Source organism: Lithobates pipiens, unplaced genomic scaffold (genome assembly GCF_037356315.1).
Source record: "Lithobates pipiens isolate NorthernLeopardFrog02 unplaced genomic scaffold, aLitPip1_a1.2 Scaffold_19, whole genome shotgun sequence".
Taxonomy (NCBI): Eukaryota; Metazoa; Chordata; class Amphibia; order Anura; family Ranidae; genus Lithobates; species Lithobates pipiens.
This window is the reverse complement of record NW_027507764.1, coordinates 25,771,040-25,778,622: the sequence shown is the minus strand read 5'-3', so window position 1 is coordinate 25,778,622 and position 7,583 is coordinate 25,771,040.

Sequence of the window (7,583 nt, the reverse complement as noted above, 5' to 3'; positions counted from 1 at the left end):
ACGCGGCGGGGTCGTCGGGTTTCGGCGCTTACTTTAAGGGCCAGTGGTGTGCAGCACCGTGGCCTGCGGAGTGGGCGGATGCCGGGCTCCTGAAGAACCTGGTGTTGCTTGAACTGTTTCCCATTGTGGTGGCCTTGGAGATTTGGGGGGAGTCTTTTCGGAATTTGAAGGTACGCTTCAATTGCGACAACTTGGGGGTGGTGCATGTGGTTAATCGGCTGACGGCGGCCTCATGGGCCGGTGGTCAGGCTGGTACGCCACTTGGTTTTGCGTTGTTTGCAGGTTAATGCGTTCATCTATGCTGTGCATCTGCCGGGAGTGGAGAACAATTTGGCTGACGCTCTGTCTCGTTTTCAGTGGGACAGGTTTCGGGGGCTGGCACCGGAGGCAGAGCGTCACGGGGTCGCATGCCCGGCTTGGATGTGGAACATAGCAGTGGAATTGCAGCGCGGTTGATTGAGAGGTCGGTGTGTAAGGCAACATGGAGGGCATATTCAAAGGTTTGGCAGGAGTGGTTGGAATGTCTTGCGGCGATCGGCATGGCCCCGGGTGAGGCGGGCATGGCTCAAGCTGTATTTTACTTTCTTTGCAGGGATATGGACAGGGGGGTTTCGGCGGCATCCATAGACAGGAAGCTGGCTGGGTTGGCCTTCTTGTTTAAATGGGAAGGGAGTCCGGATTTTACTAAGGAGTTTTGGCTGCGACAGGCGGTAAAGGGGTATCGAAGGGAGCATAGACGGAGGGACGGGCGGTGCCCGGTTTCCTTTCAGATGCTTCGGGGTCTGTGCAAGGTGGTGGAGGCGGTGTGCGGGTCCTATTACGAACAGTGCCTCTTTAGGGTGGCTTTTTCTTTGATGTTTTTTGGGGCTTTCAGGATAGGGGAGCTGTTCTGCCCGGCCAAGTATCGGGTCGGGGGGTTGGAGGCGTGCGATGTGGAATGGGGTCAGGAGGGGGTCAGAATTTGGTTGCGCAAGTCAAAGACGGATCAGGAGGGGAGTGGGGTACTGGTGGAAGTGGCCCCCATTGCGGAGAGGGACATATGTCCGGTGGGGACGGTGGCGGCTTTCCTGGGCGTCCGGCCACGGGTGGCGGGCCCCTTTTTTATACATGCGGATGGTACCTTTTTGTCCAAGTTTCAGTTTAATGCCATATTGCAGAAGTGCGTCACGGCAGCGGGGTTTGACCGGGGCCGTTTTTCGTCGCACTCTTTTCGAATAGGGGCGGCTACAGAGGCGGCCAGGGCCGGGCTCAGTGCGGAGGCGGTGAAGAGAATAGGACGGTGGGAATCTGGGAGGTTTAGGCTGTATGTTCGGCCACAGCTGTTGGTTTAGGCCGGATCAGGCGGGGGGGGGGGGGGTGGAACAGGGGGGGACATACTCGACATAGCACATCTGTTGTTGGTTGTTATGTATTTACTGGGTTTTATTTACAGGATCGGAGGTGGCTTTGGTCTGGATTCTGGGACATTCATATGTGTTCTGGGGAGCGAAGAGAGCTGATGTTCGTCCTAACGGGAGACAGCTTGGGATTCCCAGACAAGAAGCCCAGGTTCGATGGATTGGGGTCCCTGGTATGCGATGGAACAGGGTGCTGGGGGAAGTCCACAGGTTTGCCCGCTTGGACCGGCCGCCTGACGTGTTGATCCTCCATGTGGGGGGCAATGACATGGGGGTCAGGTCCATGAGGGACCTCATACGGGATATCAAGTGCGACAGCCTTCGGTTGAAGGCTGCCTACCCAGGCATGGTCTTGATATGGTCGGACATGGTGGGCAGGATGTCATGGAGGTGGGCGCAGTCAGACAAGAAGGTGGATAGGGCCCGGGTCAAGGTCAACAAAGAGGTCAGCAGGTTTTTCGGCAGGACCGGGGGGTTGGCCATCAGGCATCGGGAGTTGGAGTGTGAGACCTGGCGATACTTGAGAAGTGACGGGGTTCATTTAAATGAGGTGGGGACGGACTTGTGGGCGTTGGGCCTGCAGGAGGGGATTCAGAGGGGACTGTGTGTGTGGCGGTGCTCGAAAGGGTAAGGCTTTACCACCTTTCGAGCTGTGGCTGGTTGTTTGGGGGGTCAGTTTAGTGGTAATTAGGTTGTACCCATCCAGGGGGATGGGGATGGTGGTTGATGTACTTCCTGGTTACAAGGGGGTAACCGGAGGAGAAAAGGGGTGGGTCACTGCTTGGTTTGGGTTTAGCCTCCGAGACAGGGGATACCGTCTGGAGGTCAAGAGGTAAAATAGATGGTGCAGTGACCAGTAGGGTCCTTGATATGCTAAGGACCCATGTTCCAGTGTTAAAGGGAAAGTTTACAAGGTGTTATTATTAAAAGTTATTTATAAAAGTTTATATATTTGTTATTTATACATTTTGGTTAATAAATCAAGGCCGTTGGCCATTTACTCCAAACTCAGTCTGGTCTGGTTAATGGGGGGGAAGGGTTTGGAGATATGGAAGGGTAGAAGTGTCAGACAATACAAATGTCAAGAGAGGCACGGAGCAGCAGCCGTAGGCTGCTAAGCGGAGGGACAGCATGACATTTCGTTTGCATGCACTGTCGCCGCTTTTAACATATTACAAGGGGCCGCTTTAAGAAGTCGGGAGGCGGGGCAGCAGGGGGCGGAGCCTAGGCGTACAGCGGGAAGCCGAGCGGAAGCTAGGCCACTCGTGGAGCGGAGGAGGAAGCGATTCCCACCCACCCTCCCCTGGGGTTTGGTAGGAGGTTGGTGTAGGGGTGTGCTGGTTGTTTGGGGGGTCAGTTTAGTGGTAATTAGGTTGTACCCATCCAGGGGGATGGGGATGGTGGTTGATGTACTTCCTGGTTACAAGGGGGTAACCGGAGGAGAAAAGGGGTGGGTCACTGCTTGGTTTGGGTTTAGCCTCCGAGACAGGGGATACCGTCTGGAGGTCAAGAGGTAAAATAGATGGTGCAGTGACCAGTAGGGTCCTTGATATGCTAAGGACCCATGTTCCAGTGTTAAAGGGAAAGTTTACAAGGTGTTATTATTAAAAGTTATTTATAAAAGTTTATATATTTGTTATTTATACATTTTGGTTAATAAATCAAGGCCGTTGGCCATTTACTCCAAACTCAGTCTGGTCTGGTTAATGGGGGGGAAGGGTTTGGAGATATGGAAGGGTAGAAGTGTCAGACAATACAAATGTCATGATTTGATAGGATGTGGGCATATAGGGCACAGAACCATCAAACACATTTCAGTACACTATGCTGTCATAAAAAAGCAATGATTACAGCATATGAGTGTTTATCATAAATTGGCTAGAGAATAGTACAAGTAAACATGCATTAGCAGTACAAAAAGCCCCAGATATCCACTTGCCAACCACAATACATACAGTATTTATACGTTGCAGTTTGCAATTGGTTTACCATGGTTGTGGCTGAAGCAATTTTTTTCTCAGTCGGTGGCTGGCTTTCTCAAAAAAGTGATCATTATCACACTTGATTGCTTTCCGAAGTGGCAGGAGGAGAAGTCCCCACCCCCTCCTGCCACTCGCCTGTGTTTCTCAGGCTTACCGTTTCCACCGGTGCACCTTAGAAATGATCTGACTGTGCAGCTGGCTGGTCACAGAGGTGGTGATAGACTAGATCATCTCTGATTGCCTCTATGGTATTGGAGGGCTGGAGCAATGTCATGACATTAATTCTGCTATAGACCAGAAGTAAACACATATTTTTTTAAGCAAAAGATTAAATTTTTTTTATTTTTTTGCTCTTTTGCTTTTAAAGGTAAAGGAGAGATCTGGGGTCTTTTTGACCCCAGATCTCTCTATAAAGAGTACCTGCAATCCTTATTTCTACCACAAGGGATTTTTACATTCATTGTAAAAGGAATCAAAAAGTGATAAAAAAAAAAAAAAAATTCAAGCGGCCGTGTAAAAATAATAAATAATATTTTTTTTTTAAAGTACCCTCATTCCCCCGTGCTCGTGTGCAGAAGTAAATGCATACGTAAGTCACACATGCATATGTAAATGGTGTTCGCCCCACACATATGAGGCACTGTTGCGAATGTTAGAGCGAGAGCAATAATTCTAGTGCAAGACCTCCTCTGTAACTCTGAACATGTAACCTGTAAAGGCATTTAAAGGGTCCCCTATGGAGATTTTTAAGTACCATCGTTTGTCACCATGCCACGAGCATGCGCAATTTTAAAGCATGACATGTTAGGTATCTACAGTAATTGGGGCATATATTGTGTTTTTTTATGTATTAAAGTCTATATTTTCCCCCAAAAAATTGTTAGAAAACCTGCTGCAAAAGTACCATGTGACAAAAAGTTGAAAAGATAACCATTTTATTCCACAGGGTCTCTGTTAAAAAATATATGTATAATGTTCGGGGATTATAAGTAATTTTCTGATTTAAACTTCTAAGCAAAAAGAACCAGAAAAGGCCTGGTTTTCAAGTGGATATGTCTACATCCCCTATCCATGTGCTTACAGCGGATATATATATAAGGGAGCTGTCTGTGTTACCCGAGGCCCTATATATATATATATGAGATGACCAGTCCCCAGTAACCTGCAATGGTTGGACATTGCCACATCAGATTAGTAAAGTTGGGGTGGTCTAGTTTGCATTTAGGACAACAAGCAAGGCCATCAGTGGGATCTTTAAAGGTACCGTATTTATCGGCGTATAACACGCGCCAGCGTATAACACAAACCCCAAGTTTAAGGGAATTTTAAGGAAAAAAACTTTTACGAGGGAAGTTTAAGGGGGAAAAAAAACCTTACATTTATATGCCCATCAGTGTCATCTGCAGCCTTGTCCACCATTGCAGCCTTGTCCACCATTGCAGCCTTATGCAGCCTTGTCCACCATTGCAGCCTTATGCAGTCTTGTCCACTAGTGCAGTCTTGTCCCCCATTGCAGCCTTATGCAGTCTTGTCCCCCATTGCAGCCGTGTCTATTTTATTTTTTAAAAATGCCGCCGCCGAGATACAGAGCCGGATGTGTATCCGGCCGCCTTCGGCTCTTCTCGCCAGCTTTCGGCTGCCTTCGGCTCTTCTCGCCAGCTTTCGGCCATTCTCGCCAGCTTTCGGCCTCCGAGAAGAGCCAAAGGCTGCCGAAAGCTTCCGAGAACGGCCGAAAGCTGCCGAGAAGAGCTGAAGGCGGCCGAAAGCTGCCGAGAACGGCCGAAGATGGCCGAAAGCCGCCGATAATGGCCGAAGGAGGCCGAAATCGCCTTAAAGAGCCGAAGGCGGCTGAAAGCCGCCCAGAGGCTCCGAATTTCAGGGGATTGGCGTATAACACGCACCCACAATTTTCCCCTGCTTTTAAGGGGAAAAAAGTGCGTGTTATAGGCCGATAAATATGGTATATTAAAGGCTTGGGGTGTCCTGAGTATGTTTTTCAAAGGGAAGGAAGGAGGGAAATACAATTATAGTGGATTGTTTTGTGTGTAGCCAGCTCTGCTGAAGGGTTAACCAGGCCTTCTCAGAGAGATTCGAGAATGTAGTCCACTTGGTTAGGAGTTCCCATGGTAATGGGGAATTAGGCACTGGGCAGTTCTGAAGGTCATGTAGGACCATGATATGTTCCTTTTTTTCAAGGGTTCCTATAAGACCTGGGAAAGTCCTTGGGGGACATTGAGACCCTGTTGATGTGAAATTTTAATAGAAAGAAAACATTGGATCAGGGCATATTGTGGGAATTATGTAGGGGGTCACCCTACATTCCTGTTGCATAGATGATAACGTTATTAGGTGGCCTTGGATGCCTAGAATTTGTTGAATACATTTGATTCCCTTCAGTTGGCACTGCCTAAATACTGGTGACTCAGATCCCTGGGGAAAAGCAGGGGAACATGTGAGGGGCATAACGGAGAGATGGGGCCTGGGAACTGCAGAATCTTCCCCATTTCCCATCATGTAATTAGTGTGTTTTGTAGGAAAGTGTTGTGTTCAGTATGGGTAGGTATCTGTCTTCAGGGGGTACATACTACTCTAAGCAGTGACCACAGCTTTACAAATTTTCAATAAGGGTGTTAGTATAGTAGGAGGTGTTGTTCATCCAATCCTGTGCAGGTAGGTTTTAATCTTTCTAGGTCTTTGTGTAATATTAGGAGTGGAATAGTTTGCACAAAGATACAAGAGCCTAGCAAAGCCGACCATCTTAATGAGATGGCATTTTCCCAGGGACGATATATAGGAAAATCTTTCCATGACGGCTATTCTGTAACTATTTGAGTTATAAACTTGTAATTCAGTCTTTATATGTTCTGTATCTGTCTAGTTATAGGAACACCTAGATAGGAGATAAGCTCAGTTTAAAATCTTACTTTATCTATTGTTATATATGCTCCAATATGGAGACTCTCAAATATCAAAGTAAGGATCGCACTTTGCAGAGCAGCCTTGAAGAGGCAGTGCGACTTCCACACATATTTGTAAAAATCTGCAAATGTTGTATAACTGAAACCTCTGTTTTTAATGTAAATTAGTAGACAGTGTACTTTTTTTTTTTTTCTGGTTGGCTAGCTTGTTAGCGTGCTGGTAACATTTCTGCATTCTGTGCAAAGCCCTTCCAGGTGCACCTTAGTTTTAAAGCAATTTATACAAAAAATATAAATCGCCCCAATATATAACATGATATTCAATTTTAATTTACAGATTAAGGGCACCTCCTGGCATGTCCCTTTTTGCAGTGGAAAAGGAGATGATAATGATGATAAAGTGCCATGCTGTGACTCCTCAGTTTCCACCATCTTGGTGGGGTTCCCTTTCCCGTACTGTGAAGGGGTGTAATGCTCATCTCACCAACTGCAGCCTAGTGCCCTTGTGTTGTGGAGGTGCGGGTGTCTTTTTCTCCTTATGGTAGGTCCAGTGAAGTAGCAAGCTGTCCTCGGAGTGGTGGTGGGATGGAGTTCAGGAACACGTGTCTATCCCATTGGGTGCCGAATCCAGAAAGTCACTTCTAGCACTTAAAATGAACATTGGGGATCCAGCACACGTTTGGGCCTAGTGCAAATAATGTAATACTAGGCACATAGGTGCAATAATTTTTTTTTGGGGAGGGGGGCTTTTTTCCTTTGATTAAGTGACTAATTAATCTAATGTTGATTTCTAGATTTCAAAATGGCTGTTAGGAGTCCTGTTCAGTTTGGGCCCTGGTACAAATAATGTATTACTGCCCTAAATATACAACTTTTTTGGGTGCCAATTTAATGTTGATTTCTAGATTTTATTATGTATACTGGGGGTCCTGTTAAAAATGGTATATAGCAAGTGTTCCTCTTATCGCCCTATTGCATTACTTAATATGGATCTGAAGATCCTTACTAAGGTGCTGGCCAAGGTTCTTCCAATGGTGGTAGACATTGGCCAGACGGGCTTCATGCCTTGTATGTCAACAGACACGAATCTGAGGAGATTATTTAGCCATCTCCAACTAGACACCACTGGATCTCCAGCTAAGGTCGTTGTTTGCATTGACATCGAAAAAGCCTTTGGCTATATAGATTGGCTATACATGTACAAGGTCTTGGAGGCAATGGATTTCGGCCCTGGGTTCCGTCGTTGGATCACGATGCTGTACAGTGATCCTCGGACAGCAATCCGG